The sequence below is a fragment of the Equus przewalskii genome, chromosome 16, assembly GCF_037783145.1.
Source record: "Equus przewalskii isolate Varuska chromosome 16, EquPr2, whole genome shotgun sequence".
NCBI lineage: Eukaryota > Metazoa > Chordata > Mammalia > Perissodactyla > Equidae > Equus > Equus przewalskii.
Window position 1 is genome coordinate 67268815 of NC_091846.1, and position 21815 is coordinate 67290629.

General features: G+C 42.5%; 1 long non-coding RNA gene across 4 annotated transcripts in view; it reads right to left on the minus strand.

Moving 5' to 3' along the window:
- Window positions 1-21815, minus strand: part of LOC139076511 (uncharacterized) — a 135465-nt gene that overhangs the window by 113105 nt on the left and 545 nt on the right. The gene's annotated exons all lie outside the window — the stretch shown is intronic.

Sequence of the window (21815 nt, forward strand, 5' to 3'; positions counted from 1 at the left end):
TCAATCTCGTGCTTTTATTTTCTTTTTAATCAATTTGACAATTCTTGCCTTCTAAATAGGATGTTCATACAATTTATATTTAATGTGATTATTAGTGAGGTTGGGTTTAAATCTAGCATCCTGATATTTATTTTCTCTTTGTCACATTTGTTCTTTGCTCATTTTCTTCTTTTTCTGTCTTCTTTTGGATGAATTGAGTTTGTATGGCTTTATTTTATCTTTTTAATTCCTATTAGCTGTATGTCTTAATTTTGTTTCTCAGTGATTGTCTTAGGATTTACACTATGCATCTTCAACTTGTCACAGTTTACCTTCAAGTAATGTTATTTGACTTCATGTGAAGTGTGAGGATTTTACAACTATATACTTTCATTTCCCCCTCCCAGCTTTTCTGCTATTTTTGTCACACATTTTACTTTACATATGTTCTATCCCCTTAGATTAAGACAATGATTCTTGTCACTATTCAAACACCTTTCTGCATTCGTATTCACAGCAGTGTGTAGGATGCATCTGAACAGGTTTTGATGAAAAATGGGGATGAGAAGAAAGCTTGACAGTCCTAGGTGAAAAAACACAGTCTCAAGGGATAAACAACAAAAAGAGACTTCGCATATTTTAAACTTTGAGAAGGCAATCCGAGCCAAAGGCTAATGGTTTGAGAATTCCCATCAGTTTTCCTACCAGACTGTCCAGATTTAAAATGCTGGACACATTTAGAGCATTAATCCATGAGTTTACAAACCACAGGAGTTAGTCAAGGGGAACAGAATATCAGATAATAACTTTATTGTGGGTATAACTAGTTAGTTTGAAAATCAGCTGATTCCAAAAAGGAGTCAAGCCATTGTTGTTACCACATTGACTGAACAGTTAATTGAATGTGTATCTTTTTTCATCTTTTCAGCTCTTATTTTTTTTTTTTTTAAAGATTTTATTTTTTCCTTTTTCTCCCCAAAGCCCCCCGGTACATAGCTGTGTATTCTTCGTTGTGGGTTCCTCTAGTTGTGGCATGTGGGACGCTGCCTCAGCGTGGTCTGACGAGCAGTGCCATGTCCGCGCCCAGGATTCGAACTGACAAAACACTGGGCCGCCTGCAGCAGAGCGCGCGAACTTAACCACTCGGCCACGGGGCCAGCCCCTTTTCAGCTCTTATTTTTAATATCATGCAGGCCTATTACTTTCTCAGAGACCAGACCAAATTTATAATAGAAATATAACAAAGTTAAAAATAAAGGAAATTTGACCAAACATTATCTTATAAACAAGATTGCTTATTCATCAGGAAGTATTAAAATAAATTCTTTTGGCTATAAAGCATACAAAAGCAAAGAGACAATAAATATAAAGCTTCCCTCTCTCTTCCCATCCTTTATACCCACTCCCACTCTTCCATCTGCCTGGACTCCAACACACAGAACAGGAAGAGTTCGGAAACCTACCAATTCCACGGTCTTGGCAAGACTTCCAGTAGCCGTAGGTTCCAGGTTTAAGGATTAGTGTTCCTATATCTTGATGACATTGTAACACGTTACTAAGAATTTGGGGCATAAAGGAACCATTGTAAGTAGAAAGTCTTGGGGATATTTTTCTGCAAAGATTTGTTTGCCAAAAAGAAGCTGGAGAAGTTATGTGTGCATCAGCTCATTTCTCTGAAGAGACATGTATTTCCTAGGGTGTGGATTTCTGATAAGCTTCAGTCTCCCTTTCCCTCCTGCCCTCCCGTTCCTCAACATCTTTCGTTCCCCTTTTCTTTCTCCCTGTCATTGCTCCCACTCTTTGTCTCTCTCTCTCTTTTTCCTCCTTCTCTCCTCTAAATAGAATAGTGGTTAGGAGCATGGGCTCTTGATTCAACTCTCTGCGTTCAAATCTTCACTTTGTCACTTTTTAGTAGAGTGACTTCAGCTGCTTAACTTCTCTGCTTCTCAGTGCCTCGGTTTCCTCATCTGCGAAAGTGAGGATAATAATTGTTCTTACCTCATAAGAATGTTAAGAAGATTAAGTAAGTTAATACATAAAAACATGTGAAATAAGCCCAGGCACTTAGTAAGTTCTCCGTAAGGATTAGCCACCATCGTCATCATCATCATCATCTTTATTTACGTGAGAAACATTTACTTCCCTGGAAGGGTGTGAAAGAGAGAAGCCCTGAACATTTTCCGCATTGCCCTTCCGCTCAGCTTCCACTCTGACACCTCCCACGTGTTAAGCACAAATTTGGGGTCCATGTAGAAGAAATATTCTCTGAGTAGCCTTAAGAAGCCAGCCAGCAGGTCTCTGAGAATGGAGCAGAGCAAAGAGCCGCTTACAAGACTGTACACGGAGAATCAACCCAGATTTGCCGCTAACATTTTATGTCACCTTATGCAGATTTTACTTCTCCAACTCTCAAATTTCTCATGTGTGACTTGAGGGGTTTGAATTAAAATTACCCCTAAATTCTTCCATCTCAAACCCCACAGCCTATTCCATGTGATCTTCGTATTTACAAAACACAGAATATACAGGACATTAAGAAATGATCAATTCTGCTCCTACTGGGGAGTTGGCAGGAAAGGGGAGACTGTCACTTTCTTGTGGGGATAGTCACACGGGTCATGACCAATCATACTGGTGACAGCTCAACTACACCTACCAAGAGGACAGCTAACAATGTTCTGGACATTTGCTGGGACAGCATGACCTTTTCCATATAACCATCCTTTTAGCTGGGTCAAAAGAAGTATCAGGAGTTCATCACCAGAGTCAGAAAGCAAGGGTGCCCCCTGTCTGCACCACCATCCCTTTTTCTACTGCTTCTCCTCTTCACTTTCTCTTTTTTAAATTTATTTATTTATTTATTTTTGAGGAAGGTTAGCCCTGCGCTAACCACTGCCCATCCTCCTCTTTTTGCTGAGGAAGACTGGCCCTGAGCTAACATCCATGCCCATCTTCCTCTCCTTTACACTTGGGACACCTACCACAGCATGGCTTTTGCCAAGCGGTGCCATGTCGGCACCCAGGATCCAAACCGGTGAACCAGGGATTGGAACCGGTGAACCCCGGGCCGCCAAGAATTGGAACGTGCGAACTTAACCGCTGCGCCGCCGTGCCGGCCTCTCCCCTTCCCTTTCCATCTCATTTCCTTTTCCTTTTCTTCTCCCCTTCCTCAGCAACACTTCCCTCTGCTGCTGACGTTTAGGACTGAAAAGGCTGCGGCCACCGCGGGGGATGAAGTCCTTCCGCCCAGACCCCCTTTCTCATTTGCTGGTTGTATTGCTCATTTACATGAGGTTAATTGTACCATTTTGTACAAAGTTGTATAATTTTGAAGAAAAAAAAGAAAGAGGGAAGCGCAAAGGAGGACATGAAAAAAATCATCTATAGTCCTGCTACCAACATTTTGGTATATTTTCTAACATCAAATCTATGCATAGATTTTTATTGTCTCAAGGAACATCATGTATTTCCATTATAAGACGATACTAGTTTAAAACTGCCTTTTCCACTTCACGCCATTTCTTAAGCATTTCCCATAACAGTATATACGCTTCACAAATACATTTATTGTGTACCTTTCATATCCCATCAAGTGCACTTGCCAGAGCTTCCTTCACCAGTTCTCTCCTTTAGGTTCTTTCCAGGTCTTCACTATCATCATTAGCCCTGCAGTGAACACCTTTGTGCATTTAGCTTTTTACATATTGAGAAGTATTTATGTAGGATAGCATCAATTAAATCACTGGATCAAAGGGTATCAACATTTCTAAGTTAAGTGTTTCCAAAATGTTCTCCAAAATCTTGTACTGATTTCAACCACTTATTTGTTATTCGATCACTAATTCTCTTAACGAATTTTTGCTGACCGTCTGCTATGTGGAGGCGCTGTCTAGATGCAGTGAATAACCATGAGAAGGCAGACTTGCAGCTTCCTTTCCTTCCAGCAATCTTCAAGAGCGTCCTCCCACTGCACCGAGGACTGACCCATCCCTTACACAGCTGAGTAGATGGCAGCAGCTGTTTAATATGCGTTGATGGCTCCTATAGGTAAATGGTTTATACAGTTGGTTATATGCAATCAAAAATGTTGGGGCCGGCCCGGTGGCGCAGCGGTTGGGTGTGCACATTCCCCTTTGGCAGCCCAGGGTCCGCCAGTTGGGATCCTGGGTATGGACATGGCACCGCTCATCAAGCCATGCTGTGGTAGGCGTCCCACATATAAAGTACAGGAAGATGGGCACGGATGTTACCTCAGGGCCAGTCTTCCTCAGCAAAAAGAGGAGGACTGGCAGATGTTAGCTCAGGGCTAATCTTCCTCAACCACAAAAAAAAGTTTAGTTTATGGGGGCTGACCCTGTGGCCAATTGGTTGAGTTCTCACACTCTGGTTTGGTGGCCCAGGGTTTCACCAGTTCGGATCCTGAGTGGGGACCTAGCACCGCTCATCAAGCCATACTGAGGAGCCATCCAACATAGCACAACCAGAAGGACCTACAGCTAGAATGTACAACTATGTACTAGGGGGTTTTGGGGAGAAGAAGAAAAAAAGAAAATGTTTACTCTATAACAACCCTATGAGTACGTATTATCAGATAAGGAAATGAAGTTTAGAGGAGTTGAGTGGCACCCCAGAGTCAAATTTATGATAAAGAACAGGGCTCAAACAAGGTCTGTTGGCTTTCAGATCTCACTCCTTTAACCCGTATACTCTGCTGCTTCCCCTTGTGCAGTTTATGTCTTCAGGACCTGCCCTTAGCTTCCCACTTTTCAATGAATGCTTTGTTTCTAGTCAGTTCTTGAGATCCTCTCCTTCTCTCCATTTCACAGTTCTTCACTTCAAACCGTCTTTTGCCAACCTCCTAAATCCTTTGCTTATTGTTGCACACCAACCAATCAGTGAATTTCAACCCTGGAAACGTCCAGACTAATGTTAAAGCCCACTTTCCAATCATTCTGGATTTCCTTCAGTTCACTGAATTCCCTACCATCCCTCTCACCTCTGGAATTTTTAGCATAGTATTTCCTCTGCCTGAATCACTCTTTTCTCCACCTCTTTGGCTAACTAGCTCTTACTTATTCTTCCTCCCTGGGCTTACAAGTCACTTCCTCCAGCAAATCGCAGACCAGGTAAAGAACCTCTCCTATGTGCTCCTGTAGCCACCAGGACACTTATTTCACTGACTGGTAATTGTTGTCTAACGGTCTCCTTTGCTACAGTATAAGCTCAACAAGGACAGGGACTCTGGATGTTGGTTACTGCTGTACCCCACACCTGGCCCAGCTCCTGGCAAGGTCAGGCCTCTCTCTCTGATTATAAAATGAACGAATATTCTAAAAGACGTCCCTAGGGGGAGACTTTCTACCAATGATCATGAATAATTCCTTACACCCTACACTTTAAATGCCTCAGGTCGTTTTCTTCTTTATGGGTTTAATACTGTGGACAAGGGTGTGCACCTGTTCCCGTTTTTTCAATCTGCAGACATCAATTATATATATAAAATCTAGCCTGATAGAACTGCGTTTTGTTTGGACTGAAGGCATTTCTCTACTAAATAAGAAACCTTATCAAATTTGAAAACATTTCAGTGAGTCTGGTGTCTGTTTTCTCGTTTTTTAAAAAGTGTTTTATTGTGGTAGAATACATATAACATAAAATTTATCGTCTTAACCACTTTTAAATGTACAGTTCACTAATGTTAAGTGCATTCACATTGTGTGCAACTAGTCTCCAGAATTCTTGGTTTTCTCATGTTTGTAGTAAGCCTGGGGCACTATAAATACTTGTGTAAATGTCTCTTCCTTAGAACAGGAGTTTCCAGACTTTTCAAGGTCAAGAACATCTTCTTAATATCAAAAAAAGCTCATAGTCTCCTGCAGGATAATAGCCATACTGCTGATATCTGTGGAAATAGATTATTAATTCAATACAATGTTTAGCATGATTTGCATTTTATTAATCACAGCAAAGTCTGCCTGTAAGTGTAGTACCCAGGGTTTGGATTTGCTGTTTCACAATGATGCTCTTCAATCTCCTGATTCATGGGGGTGGGCTTCTGACAGCCGTGTTGTACAGAAATAGCCACAGACCACTGGACCAGGACTGGGCCCCTGATTCAAATTGAGCTAATCAAATTCTTTCACTAAGAATTCAAAATTAGCAGAAAGACAGTGATCGATAGTAATTGACTGACTGATTCAGTGTTTCTATGTAACTAAAACTGTAAGCGAAATTCAGAAACAGTGGATGATGGTATCCTGCAGGTTCATCTGTGCCACAGTTCTATGTGGGGGTTACTATTCCCACATCACAGATGGCGAAACGGAGCCTTGGAGAGGTTTGAGCCTTGAACCCGACATTAGTCTCTCTCAATCTGGCTTCCCTGTGCAATGGAGCACTCTTAAAACTGGGCTGTCATTGGAAGTTCTTTGATCTGTCTTTCCATTAAACCGTGAGCTCCTTGAGATCCCAGACAGTGTCCTGCTCCATGGGTGCCCAATAAATGTTTATTAAATGGGTGAATGAAATTATACCTGGTACTGTGTGAGGTTACTAAGAGTAATAGAAACAATGGTCCATAGGAAACCTATTCACCTTACCCGAGAGTTAGAGAAATGTAGTTAATGTGTCTGAAATACACCGAGACCGTGTAGAGTTCAACGTCCATCTTATAAGAATTTGGAGAAGGAAAATCTTGTGTTTGTGTCAGCCTAAACTAGGTATGATTAATAAGATTCAGCTACAAGAAAATTTTCTTTTAAGGCACACTAACACTAAGTCAGACCAAAAGCTGTTTAATTGTCTGGGTGTTTTTATTCAAACACTGTCATTGAAACTACTTGAAATGTGACTTCTAGGCTCATAAACTTTATGTATACCTATGATCAAAGTCTTGAGGGGCTTCTGGTTTAACTACGTTCCACTCCACAATAATTACACGACATTAAAGAAAGTAATGAGCTACTTTTCAGTTGCTGGAAAATAAAAAAGGCTGTTGACGTGAGATCTGAGTAATTTATGCACCATAATTCAAAGATGCTTGGGTCTTTGGGAATATTTTATATGTAAATTTAATCTTCCTTAAACACATGTTTAAGTTATATCGCATCCTATTTTTAACACGATCATAATCCTAATGGCTCTCAAAAGTTTGAAAAGATCATTTCAGGACCTCAATTCAAACTCAATATGAAATATTGATTTTCAAAAATCTGTCAGGATTGACAGCCTCCACATCCTGGAGATATAAATTAGAAAACCTTATTTGATTGTAAGACAGGGAGAAATTTTTCTCTAGTGTTATTGATAGATGTCCCAATCTGTCTTCAGATCAAGCAGACAAGTTCCAATTTATTCATAGAACACATTTCACACCTCCTCTGTATCCTAAGTTTAATTTTCTTCCTACAGCATATTGTATCAAAATGCATAACTGAAGTTCGTTCTATTATAAATTGTTTAAAAATAACAAAATTCTGAAATCAGATTAGTACTTAGTCACTGTTTGTACTGAAAGATGTTGATGAAAGATTTTCATTTATCGTTGTGATTACTTTGTAGGAAAATAAATAAATACTGCACTATATTTCAGTGTTAAAAGATAATTCCTTTTGAAAGATTTTGATTTCAACCCTCCTTTAAAAGTTCAATATGGTTTGACAAAATGTATTTGGTCCACAATGCAGTTGATTTTTATAACTGGATCATCAATTTCAGTATTTCCAGCAGTTTTATTATAGCAGTTATGTCGATGCAATTCAGGAAACGTGTGGGCTAAAGTGTCGAAATATATTTCACTTGGAAACATAAATTATTATTATTGTTTTAAATGTACCAGCTATATTCTTTCCAGAACATTCTATTCTTTGTATATAGACATGGTAGTGCTGATCCATCATCAGTAGGAAATTCACTGAATTGTTCTGCTGGCTATGAAGAAGCGCCTGTCGTTAAAATCTTAAAATCTTAGTTCTGTTAGAGATGTTCAAGGAGCAGAGCTTTCTCTCAGCAATGCTAACTGGACCTTGTGGTAACTAAATTAGTCATTAAGGTCTCATTAGTACAATGTTAATAACCTGAGTTCTCAAACCGAGACACTTTCTATTTTGGGCAGCAGTCCCACAGGTGCCATCAACAGACACCCAATTAAACCGGCTTAGTCAAAACAGAAAATTAATTGGCTCTTGGAATAATTATAAAGTCCAGAGGCATGACTGGCTCTAGACACAGCTAAATTCAGTGGCTCAAAACAGAACTTCAGGGCCTGGTGCCTCATTCTCTGTCTCAGCTGATTTTCTCTGGTCTGGCTACTTTTGCCAGCAGTCTTTGTCCCTAGCACGGTCCCAACAGCTTCCGGTTTACATGAGCCAGTTAGAACCCCAATGGAAAGAAGGTCTCTTTCCAAATTCCTGGGCAAGACACTTATTTGCCCATCTTTTAATCAATTACAGTGGCCAGGGGAAAGGACAGGACACTCTCACTGGCCAAGGACAGGAGACATGGCCACTCCAGCTTCAGTAGATGGAGCCAATCCTTCTGAACACATGAACTGAGAACGGAAGAAGGGTTGTTTCCCCAAATGAAAATCTGAGCGCTGGTCCAGAAGAAAGAGGAATGACACTGGGGAGGCTAAAACAACAGCTATTCACTCTGTTTTCCATGAATGGCAGCCTAGGGAGACTAAGAGGGAGCTGGCCCTACTTTCTTCAGAAACCTTCAGTGACCCTTAAGCTGGTACAAAATGAAAGACAACAAAGTTCGTCCCAAAGCAGAAAGAGGACGGGGCTCTGTGTGTGAGGACAAGGGTTCTCATTCCACTTCCACCTTTATTTAAAGAAAGGACTTTGAGAAAGTTGTTGACTGTCCTCAGCCCATTTTCTCACTGTTTAATAAAACTCACTGGACAAGACCCCAGCCGTAAGAGTCTGCAACAGTGATCCTCTCCCTGAAATGCCCCCAGCCTGAGGTTTCCCAGACTTCATACACACAGAGTCCACTAATTTATCCGCCTACAAACCCATCTAGATGGCCCTCAGACCACTCAAGTTCTGTAGATGCCCCAGCCCCCACCACCACCACACACACACACACACACGCACACACACTCACATACACACAAGAACCCACACCTGTTCCTCCTTTTGTGTTCTGTACCTCGGTGGCCCACCCCACACACCAGCCAAAGCCAGGAACCAGAAATTCTCTAAAATAACCACCAGACGTCAGACTACACATATATCCCCTTCTCACCCCAGAGTCCATGGATGGCTTCCAGAGGATCCGTGGACCTCCTGAAATTATAGATAAAATTGTGTGTATGTGCACACATGGGTTTGTATTTGACATTTTTCTAAGTATAGAGTTCTTACTTTTCATCAGAATTTAAAAGGATGCCCATCCGCATCCCCCTAACAAAAGGTTAAAAACCACTGTTTCAGCCCAGCACTAGGATGTCCCAGCTCTCCCACTGCATCCCTAAAGACTCCCAGACAGTCAGATGCCCCTTGTGGTGGTTTTTAAACACGGCCTCAAATTCTTTGATATTCCACGCAGGCAGAAGTGGGGTCTCTGATTCTTCCTCCAGAATCTGGATAGGCCTGTGGCTGCGCATGCCAGCAGAGTACAGTAAAAGCGACACTGAGTAACTTAGCAGCAGGCAGCTTCCACTTTGTCACTAGAACATCCTTTCTGGGAGCCCTGAGCTACCTGTATGAACTCTAACGACCTGAAACCCTCATCCTAGAGAGGCCATGGCAGGTGCTCACGGTAACAGCCCTGCTGAGCCCAGCCCTGGGAGCCATACCTGCCAAGGCACCAGACATGTGAGCAAAGTTGGTTTTGGACCCTCAAGACCAGCCCATCTGGCTGCTGATTACTTACAAGGGAAATCTGCCCATTCTAAATGGAGCAGAAGAATCACCTGTATGAGCCCTGGCCAAATTCCTGACTCAAAATCGTGAGATATAATAAAATGGTTGTTGATAAACACATTACATTTCATAGTGGCTCGTTATATAGCAATAGATGACCAGAACAACCCCTAAATATCTTTCCCAGTTCAAATGCTCAAGCCTGCCTAGAAAAGATCAGTATCATTATGAGGGGAGCCCTATTGAGCTAAAGATTTAAACATGAGGGGCCATGCCCGTGGCCGAGTGGTTAAGTTCGTGTGCTCCACTGCGGCGGCCCAGGGTTTCACTGGTTCGGATCCTGGGCGCCGACAGGGCACCACTCGTCAGGCCACATTGAGGCAGCGTCCCACATGCCACAACTAGAAGGACCCACAATGGAAATATACAACTATGTACTGGGGGGATTTGGGGAGAAAAAGCAGAAAAAAAAAGATTGGCAGCAGTTGTTAGCTCAGGTGCCAATCTTTAAAAAAAAAGAGATTTCAAGATGATCCATGGTAGTAAATGCAGGACGTGGAGCAGCCTCACCCCCAGGAACTAGACCTAAACACGCAAGTTTCTGCAAGGCAATTCAGAGCAGCAGGAGGCTCCTTAGAAGTCAGCTCTGTCCGGGGGATAATCACATGCAAAGAGAAGGCCTAGATGGAAACCAAGGCAGATCCAAATCAGCAGCATACTGAAATCAATAGGATAGCTCAGTTTCTGCACATCTAAATAGTAATCATAGTGAATTATCTTAATTGAGCACTGTGTTAGGCAGAACAGTGGCCCCAAGGTGTCCACATCCTGTTCCCCAGAAGCTGTGAACGTGTTAGGTAACCTGGCAAAGGGGAATTAAAGTCGCAGATAGAAGTAAGGTTGCTAATCAGCTGACCTTAAAACTAATATAAGCACCCACTATATTCCAGCTAACATGCTATGTGCAAAGAATACACTACTTCACTGAGTCCTTGAAAGGTCGTATTTCTATCACCACTTTTTAGGTACCAAACCAAGGTTCAGAGCAGATAAGCAATGGAACAAAGGTCACAGAGCTGGTAGTAAACAGCAGAGACAGGATTTGAACACAGGAGGTCTGTCTGATTAGAAATGTGGGAAGCCCATGGCCCCTCTCTTTAATTTTCTATTTAATACTATAGATCTCTTTGATATCAGAACTGAACCACTAAGTCCACCCGTGTTTATGTAAAAGATTCCTTCATGGCTATCTGACTCTATTTACATTATTGCTGAAGGCTTTTTCCCTTCATTGGAAAAAAAATCAGAAAACATGCTTTAGTGGGGCTGGCCTGTAGCCAAGTGAAGTACCCTGATCTTTGGTGGCCCATGGTTTGCAAGTTCAGATCCCAGACGTGGACCTGCTCCTTTCATCAGCCACGCTGTGGACGCGTCCCACATACAAAAAGCGGCAGAGGACTGGCACAGATGTTAGCTCAAGGCTAGGCTTCCTCAAGCAGAAAAAGAGGAGGATCGGCAATGGATATTAGATCATGGTGAATCTTCTTCACAAAAAAAAGAAAAAGAAAGCATGCTTTAGTGTCCAAGTGATTTTTCCAACCTGGATCTTGGTTGTATACGGACAGGATACCCTGGATAGAATTTGGCACTAAAATTACAGGCCAGAGAGGCTGCACTCCCCAATACCTCTTCACTCTACTCAACTTTGCTTCATTGAGGCTTTCAGACATACACGAAATGGAAAGACTAGTGCAATAAACATCGTTATATACCTATCACCTAGATTAAATTCAAGAGTTAGCATTTTCCTATTTGTGATCTGTACGTGTTTCACCCCTAAATATCTCAGTGTGCACTTCCTAAAAATAAAAATATTATCCTTCATAACCACAGTATCATAAAAAATCAATAATAATTCATTACATCCTCTAATATCCAGTCCATGTTCATATTTCCTTAGTTGTCCCAAAAGATAACTTTTATATCCAATTCTTTTTTTTTTTTTTAAGATTTTATTTTTCCTTTTTCTCCCCAAAGCACCCCGGTACATAGTTGTGTATTTTTAGTTGTGGGTCCTTCTAGTTGTGGCATGTGGGATGCCACCTCAGCGTGGCCTGATGAGCGGTGCCATGTCCGTGCCCAGGATCCAAACCAGCGAAACCCTGGGCCGCCAAAGCAGAGTGTGCCAAATTAACCACTCAGCCACAGGCCCAGCCCCTATATCCAATTCTTTTGAACCAGCTTCTAATCAAGTTTTACACATTGCATTTTGTCACTATGTCTTTTTATTTCCTTTTAATCTAGGTTAATCTTCCTTTTTTTTTTTTAAATGACACAACTCTTGAAGACACTAGGTGTTTTGGGTTGAATTATGTTCAAAAAAACATTCTCTGTCAAAATCCTAACCCTTGGTACCTCGGAATGGAATCTTATTTGGAAATAGGTCACTGCAGATGCAGTGAGTTAAGATGAGGTCATCCCGGAGTAGGGTGGGTCCTCAATACAGTAGGACTGATGTCCGTATAAAAAGGGGAGACTTGCACACAGGGAGAAGACCATTTGAGATGGAGGCAGAGATCAGGGTCATGCTTCTACAAGCCAAAGAATGCCAAAGTTGCCAAGCCCCCAGAAATTAGGGGAGAAGCCTGGAGATTCTTTCTCACAGCCCTCAGAAAGCACCAACTCAGCCCACACTTTGATCTTGGACTTCTAGCCTCCAGAACCGTGAGACAATAAATTTCTGTCATTTAAGCCCAAGTTTCTGGTAATTTGTTACTGCAGCCCTACAAAACTAATTCACCAGGCCAGTTGTCCTGTAGAATATTCCACATTCTAGATTTGAAAGCGTTTGCCTTGTGATGTTGTTTAACTTGTTCCTCTATCTCCTATATTTCCTCTAACTTGAAAGTTATATCTAAAGGCTTGATTAGATTTGAATCAAAGATTTTTGTTGAGACTATTTCATGGGTGATTCTATGTGCCTCATACCGCATCACATCAAAGACACTTGATGTCAGCTGGTCCCTCTATGGTGATGTTAATTTGGATCCCATGGTTAAGGTAGGACACTAAGTCTTTAATGACTTAAAAATTGCTTGGCTGCTTCATGAGCACCGTTGGCAGTGGGGAGAGGAGTGGAGCAGACTGCAGCAAGTGCACTTTGATCAGCTCACCACTCCTTCCTATCCTTCTCATCCCTCTGGGGAGCTCCTCTCCCATTACACCTGACCCTGGTGGGAATTTCAATCACAACACCTCAGTCTCCATCACCACATGAGTGGGCATCTGGATACCCTAGACCCAGTAATTAGTTCCGAAACAGGCACATGAACTGTCTTAGCTCAAGTGCCCTAAAAAACAGAGCTTGAGACAAAACTTAGATGTGAACACATTGTTGACAGGTACAATCCCAAGGACCCAAGAGGAGGAAAAAAAGGGAAGTCAGACTGGAAAGGAAGGAAAGAAAAAAAAGACAGCACATTACTGAGCTGGCCACAGTGCCCCCAGAACTCTGGTTGTCCTAGAGGATGTCTCCAGAGAAACAGTGTGGACACTCTGTGTCTCAGAACCGTCCAGCAGGGAGAAGGAAGGGAGACTAACTTGTATACCAGCTTCTTCCAACCTCCTATTTCTCACTGGTCAAATTTCACCCCATAGGACATTAAACCCTCACACCTTTGGTTGTGTCACCTTCAGAGAGCCACTGGGAAGCCAGCTCCCACAACGGCAGCAGCTGCAAAGCCAGTGGCACTTCCTAACAGTTTGCCTATTGTCTGTGATATCTTAGCCCAGATTGGGCAAGCCATGCACATGCGAAGGTGCCCAAAAAGTCCTGAAGCTTTTCATGCTATAGCCGTGGCAGGAAACTCCCAGAGGGAATAAGCAAAAGACGTGAGTGAGGAATAAATGAGAGAGGCTGTCTGCTATTTCCATGAGTGACATGGGCCCCCAGCAGCTACCCAACTGGCTGAGCAGTCAATGCTCTACAGGAGTATGGCTTCTCCCCAATGAAGATGGAAACATCTCTGGAGCCTAGAGGAATGTGGTTGGTGGTGCATGACCTTCCTGGAACACTGAGCACCAATGAATATTCAGTGCTTAACACACTGCCTGAGCCATAGCTGAATACTTAAAGAATAAATGCTTAAAAAATGGGTGGATAGGTGGATGGATGGATGGGAAGGATGGTGGGCATTCAGAGCCTGCTAACGTGGTGGAAAGTTGGTACAGACGTACATAATAGTCACATTTGATATTTAGTAATAATACAATTCTACGGAGAAAAATATCAGCTTACTTGACTTGCACACTACATGTATTTGCAAATCCCATGAAGAGAACGCTGCTTTTCAAGAAGTGCTCCTGCCCTTCAAGGGTGCTGACATCGAGCAGTGCCCCAGGGAGAAGCAATGAAGCAGACACTGGCCAGCGATCCATTACAAGGGCTCCTGGCTCATTACCTTTTCCTACCTTCAGGGTCTCCTTCAGCCGCTTTGTGGCCTCAGTTCACCTTCCTTTCCACCTCACTTCACTCCCCTCCTCCCCAGCCTTTCCTGATGTCATGGTTTTCTCTTCCATTAGAGCATGATTAGGAAGGTACCTGGCACACAGGCAAGGCATAATAAATGTTTGTCACATTTATCAGTGGCATCCCACCATTCTCATGTCAAGTTTATCCCCTCTGATCCCTAACTCACCCAGCTGCCCAAATATCAAAATAACAGTGAGAGATATCATATTTTTGTGTGTAACCCAAATGAAACGGAGCCTGCTTACTACTGATTTAAGATCTAGGTTAGTCCTGTGACCCATTGCAAGTCAAACGACAAAAAGCCTTGAAGAATAAAGAGCAAAATTTCCTAAAAACCCCTATTAGATTCCATCTGCCCAAAGTCCCTAATTGTTCTCTGTCTCCAAAAAGAAAACAACAGCAGAGTTTCCGAGCTGGCTCCTGGACACCATCCCCGCTCCTCCTCCAACCTTTTCTCACCTCTTGCTCACTTCCTGTCATTTCTCATGCAGTTAGATTTCAACTTCCCAAACAATTTATGTTTCCCCGATCTTCTCTCCACTTCTTTCCCCTGATCAGTACAATCAAGGCGTGGGTGTCAGAAGGCAGGGAGTCCTGGAATCATTCTGCTTTGGTATCTGTCACGTGTGATTTGTGACAATTGGGCTTCACCAAAGTGCATTAATTTTCTTTGGAGAACGTCATGACAACATTGGAGCCCATCTGCGCACTGTGGATGATGTTCGTGTGTGTATCACTAGGTGGTGATATAGCATCGCTTTCAGCCCTTCAGTATCAGCACACAGAAAAGAAATAAATTCACTCTCAGGGAAATCATTAGCAACTTTCCGTCCATGGCAGAAGTCACTGAACCTTCTGTCACATGGCAAAGCCAGCCAGACAACAGGTCCCTAAGGTCTGTTCAAGTTAATGATTTATTGATTTTGTTGGCTAGTGTTCTCATTTAATCCTTGGTTGGATTTAACTGAGCTTCAGTAGTTTAAAAAAAGAAAATGCTCAGTCTTGCTAGAATTCTAAACAAAGAAAAATAAATCTCCTTGTTTATGATCATCTCCCACGGGTCCAGGCGTTCTGTGGATGCTAACGGGGGACCAACTCCTGGGGGCTGTTTAGTTCAGATGAGAAGGGAGCAGCAGTGCTAATGAGGAGAAGACCAGAAGGTAGGCAGCTGGCTCCCAGGTGAAGCAACTCCAGTCTGTGACCCAGGCCAGGCCCCTAAGTCTCAGCATCTGTTTGCACAAATCACATGTCACAGGGGAGGCCAGCTGAGCATTGTAGCAACACTTTCCTGCCACCAGAGAGACTGCGAGGGTGAGTCAGCACCTCGGTTTCATACACAAATGACAGCCACAGCTAATCCATCAAAAAAAGCCTCGTTGAGTTTCTGAGCAGTCCAGATCCTCGGAGGCTCTTGCCGAAGATTATGAAACCAGCAGCTTATTTCACAATCAATCTGATTTATAGCATAACTGCAAGTTTAAAAAATGTATCATAATATAATATGATGCTTACGTGTATCGAGATGTCTTGAGGGAAATCTAACTTGCATTTATTTTTTGGTTCAATGATAGCATGTTCTAGAAGTCACTTGCGTCAAATTTAGGAGGGTAAGTCACCAGTAGGACTCTAAAATAAGGGGAAAGGTGTGGAGGGTGAAGTGTGCGGCTGTCCAGGGAGGAGGAGGGGACCATCCAAGCCCACCCCAGATGCCTCTTGTCTCCTGGAATGGCAGCTGGAAGAGTTGAAATGGCTGAGCTGTAAGAGCTATGTCCCTGTGAGCCCAAGGAAGGCAGGGCCCTCAGAGACTCATAGTGACTAGCACAGACCTCAGTCAGCATCACACCCACATCCCTCTGTCAGGCAGTGCAGGACCAGCTGTCCTCACTGACCACGACCACCACTTGTGGAGGTGAGAGACACATGCCTCCAAGAAACAGGTCGGGGCTGAAATCTAGCCCACGTTTCACTTGCCAAGCTGAGTCCACAGGGCTGTGTCTGCCCAGAGGGGGCGTTCTGTTCCAAATTGTAGAAAGTCCCTGGAGAGCTTAGTGGTGGCTCTGACAGTGACAGTGTGCAGCAAGGCAGAGCGGTGGCAACAGCAAACTGATTAAACTTTGGCTGTTCTCTCAGACCAGCTACCCTCGACCTTAGTACACACTCTATAGCCCTCAGGTTCTTGAACAGCTGGGGAGGGAGTAGCCCCAAGAAGGAGATGCCCACCTTTCTGCTGGTCAGGGACACAGGATCTTGGGTTTGTTTCAATTCTCTAAAGAGATGAGACCATGTTTGCACTCCAAGTTTGTGAAGTAAGTCACACCAGTAACTCCGAATAATACTGCTATGGCTTTTTCCTGAGGTTTAAAGAGACGAGGTGACTGTGACACAGATAACAAAGGAAAGGACTGGAAGAACCCAGGTCCTTTCTCAATACTCTAACCTGATAGATTTTGGAGCTATAGTCTTTCTTTAATAATTATTTCCTATTGCCTCACAGTTGAGTTATGGGATATTACAGTTATTTCCACCATATAATTTATCATTAAGAATAAATTTTGCAAACACACTCCCCATCTGGCCAGCTGAGACCTTCGGCAAATCCCTTGAACCAAAATCTTCCAAGTCTACAAAGTCTACACAATGAGGGGCTTGACTTAGGGCTCTTCCAACTGCAGAACTCCCCTAATCTGGACGAAAATAAGCATTGAGTATATAAAAGAAATGAAAACAGCCTCATAACAACCCTGCCAGCATTATTATCCTGGTTGTACAGACAAGAAACCAAAGTCTAGAGGGAGGAAGCCTCTCGGACAGGATCGCTCAGCTGGTAAGTGGAGAACCAGGAGGTGTGGACATCTGGCTGCAAAGCCCATACTCGTTGATACCCCACTTTGCCTGCGTGAGTCGTGCACACAAGATACTGTTCCTTGGGCTCCACTGACAGTGTTTCACACTATCATTCGGTCCAACATACTTTGGGAGGAACTCTCCAGCATTCACATGTTAGTGAGAGTTTGTTCAAATATGGGCATTCAAAGAATGTGGTATTTGGTGGAGAATTGAGAATGCAGATAATTTGGAAAGACATATATGCCCACAGATGTGTTTTTGGTTAGCACAGCACATATTTATAATTAGATGAGTTGCCAACATCTTTGGATGTTTTCTTTTTTAAAATATCCAAATTTCCAGCCTAGGCTACACATTTCCACTTAACAACAATAAACTGGAGCTGAGAAGCCACATCTCCCTGGATCTCTACTTCTCTACAGCCACCGTTCCATCTCATTTGATTAATTTGAGTTAGCTGCCTCGTCACCCACTTCCCACAGGCATTTGAGGTGAAGGACCTTGTCCTAGAGAACCTTGAATTGAGAAGGAGAAGTACAGTGGCTCCAGCAAGTGGGATGGGGGAAGTCAAAAAGGATAATAGGACAATACTAAAGACAACTTCCCACAAGTCAGAATTTTGAAAGCAACACTGGCCAGGCTCTTGCCATTAAGAACCCGCCTCAGTCCAGAGAAGAGCTTAAACTAAGCAAAAAGATGGTTTAAATAAGTTACTGAGACAAGTACTGAAAATTAGCCCCAGGACCACCACACCCATTTCACCTGCTCATATCTTATTCTGCCTCTCTGATACCTCGTTACCAATTCTTGCTTGATTTCCAGATTCTTTCCCACCCCGTTTCTCCAAGAGGATTCACTGAAGTCCCAGGCCTGGGACACACTCTCAGATTCCAACGTCCACTTTTTCTGTCATAGAGTCAGATGACCCAGTTGTGTAAGTCACAGTGATGGCTGCATCATTTTTAAAATTTTCCGGAATCACAGTTTATTGGGCAAAGGTTATTATCCATCTCAATACTAGACTCTGAGTAGGGAAAAAAAATCTCCCCTGAGAATTCAGAACCATAGCTTGGACCCTACTCAAGCCCAATATATATACTGTATTCTAATATTCATTACCTTTAAAATTCAGAAAGCTCCAAGCCAAAATTTAGTATGAAAACTAGCCCCAACCTTATGATACTGCTGAGACTCCGGAAGAAGAAAACGTGAAACTATTCTGAAGAGTAAATCTTCCAATGAGACTGCACTCCAGGCCCAAATGTAAAAACCCCTGAGCAGTCAGCTCTCAGTTCAAGATTATAAATTGGTAAGGAAAGAATGTGCCAAGAACAAAAGTCAGCATACACAACAAATATCAAGATGAGATCCTGTAGAGTTTTATTGAAACGAGTCATCTGAGTTTGAACAAGTATATTTACGATTAATAAAAAACACAGAAGAAAAATTAAACACAGAAACACTCTGAAAAAAGAACAAGCATATTTTTAAAAGGGCCAAATAGAGCTTTTAAAATTATGAAACAACCGTCATTGAAATACAAAATTCCGTTGAGGGGTTAAGCAGCAAATTCAATGTAGCTGGGTAGAGACAGTGAACATGAAGGAAGATCTGAAGAATTTACACAGCGTGAAACACAGAAAATCAAAAAGATGAAAACTAGAAAAGAGAGGTTAAGAGATATGAAGGATGGGAGAGAAAGTCCAACGTTTCTAATGAAAGGTCTAAATGGAATTCACACAATGGAATACTGTACTACAACAAGATTGAATAAATTACAACTATATGCAACAATATGGATGAATTTCACAAACCTAACGTTGAGTGAAAGAGAAACAAAAGTGTATATACCATTTGGCTCCATTTTAATAAAGCTCAAAAACAGGTAAAATTAATCTTTGATGACAAAAGTCGAGATAGTACTCGCCCCTGGTGGGAGCTGTAGACAGTACTGGAAGGAGTCTGACAAGGCATTTGGAGTGTTGGAGTTGTTCTGTTTCTTGGCAGGGTGCTGCTGGTTGAACAGGGTGTTCAACTTGTGAAGATTCATCAAACTGAACACTTACGAGGTGTGCATGTCTCTATGTATATTAGACTTCAATAAAATGTACATTTCTAGGAAAAAAGTTTAAGATAGAGAGAATAGAGAAAATGGGGCAAAAGCAACACTCTACGATATTAGGGCTAACATTTTCCTGGAAATGACAAAAGGCATGATGACTCTGTAGACTCAGGACAAAAATGAATCCTGAGCAGAATAAATAAAAATAAATCCACAGCCAGTCATGGTATAGTAAAACTGCAGCCAGCCACAGAGGGATCTTTAGAGCCACCAGCAAAAAAAAGAAATATTATCTACAAGGAAACCACAATGAGATTGATTGCAGACTTCACAATGGTAACAAAAGAAACTATAAGACACTGAAATAATGCGTTCGGAGTCCTGAAAGAAAATAACTGTCAGCCTAGAGTTCTAGACCCAACTAAAACGCCACTCATGAGTGAGGACAGGGGCCAGCCCGGTGGCGCAGCCGTTAAGTTCTCACTTTCTGCTTTGGCAGCCCTGGGTTCACCAGTTCGGATCCCAGGTGTGGACATGGCACCGCTTGGCAAAGGCCATGCTGTGGCAGGCGTCCCACATATAAAGTAGTGGAAGATGGGCACAGATGTTACCTCAGAGCCAGTCTTCCTCAGAAAAAAAGAGGATGATTGGCAACGGATATTAGCTCAGGGCTAATCTTCCTCAAAAAAAAAAAGGACATAAAAAAAATTTTAAAAAGAGCGAGAACATAATAAATATATTTTCAAACATATCAAGACTAGGTGTACTTGAGGAAGAAGAAATTTGAAATCAGAAGTAAAGAGTAGGGGCCAGCCCAGTGGCACAGCAGTTAAGTTCACATGTTCTGCTTCGGTGGCACGGGGTTCACCAGTTCGGATCCCGGGGGCAGACACGGCACCGCTCAGCAAGCCATGCTGTGGCAGGTGTCCCACATATAAAGTAGAGGAAGATGGGCATGGATGTTAGCTCAGGGCCAGTCTTCCTCAGCAAAAAAGTGGAGGATTGGCAGCAGATGTTAGCTCAGGGCTAATCTTCCACAAAATAAATTAATAAAAATTAAAATTAAAAAAGAAGTAAAGAGTAAGTTATAAGAAGCAAAGAAGAGCAAAATATTGGGCCAGCAAGTAAGTAAATGTAACATAACGACAAATTTAAAGTGTGTAAAAACAAGATAAGAAGCCATTATGGGTTGAATTGTATCTCCTAGCATTTCGTATGCTGAAGTCCTAACCCCCAGTACCTCAGATTATGACCTCATTTGGAAATAGGGTCATTGCAGATGTAATTCATTAGGTTAAAATGAGGCCATTAAAGTGGACCGTAATCCAAATGACTAGTATCCTTATAGAATGGAGAAATTTGGACACAGAGACGAGCACAAAGGAGTACACCATGTGAAGATGAAGGCAGAGATGGGGATGATGCTGCTACAAGCCAAGGAGCACCAAAAATTGCCAGAAAACCACTAGAAGCTGGCAAGGAGCATGGAAAAGATGTCCTTTCGCAGCCCAGAAGGAACCAACCCTGCTTTGTTCTTGGACTTTTAGCCTCCAGAACTGTGAGACAACAAATTTCTGTTGTTTAAGACACCCAGTTTGTGGTACTTTGTTACTACAGCCCTGGCAAACTCATACTGGGACTAAAATTGATGCCGGAGAACAATGCATTTTTGATGGGAGGGGAGGCATTGGAGGTGAAAGGTTCTTGAATGTGTAGGAGGAGGGTGAAGAGAATGACTAACTTTGGTCTTTCTAATATCAAGTATGTATGTTAAATTTTAAGAATAATCACCAAAAGAATAGAAATGAAAGGTATAGCTTCTAAACCAGTGGGGGCGGTGGGTGAAGAAAGGTAGATGGTAGAAATAGACCTGTAATTAATCCATAATTAGAATACATACAAAATGACTAAACTGCATTAAAAGATTTCCTGTTGATGGATGGAAGGAAGAGAGAGAGATAGAAGGGGAGGGGAGGGAAGAGGAGAGGAGGGAAGGGAAGGGAGGAGGAGGGAATCCTGTTATATGCTGTTTTCAAGAGACACACCTACAACACAAGGACTCAGAATGATTAAAAGCAAAGAGATTTACTCTACACATACGAACCAAAAGAAATTGTTGTAACTCTTGTGGTAGTCAGAATAATGGCCCCCAAAGATACCCACATCCTAATCTCCAGGACCTGTGAGTATGTTAGGTTACACAGCAAAGGAGAATTAAGGTTGCAAATGGAATTAAGGTTGCTGATCTCCTGCCCCTTAAATAGGGAGATTATCTTGGATTATTCAAGTAGGCCCCATGTAACCACAGGGGACCTGAAAAGTGAAAGAGTGGGCAGAAGAACGAGTCTGTCAGAGGGAGATGTGAAAATGAAAGAAAGACACAGAGAAATGCAGCGTTGCTGGTTTTGCAGATGGAGGAAGGGGACCAGGAGCCAAGGAATGCAGGTGGCCTTTAGAAGCCAGAAAAGGCAAGGAAAGTGATTTCACCCCTAGAGCCTCCGAAAGGGGACATAGACCTGTAACACTT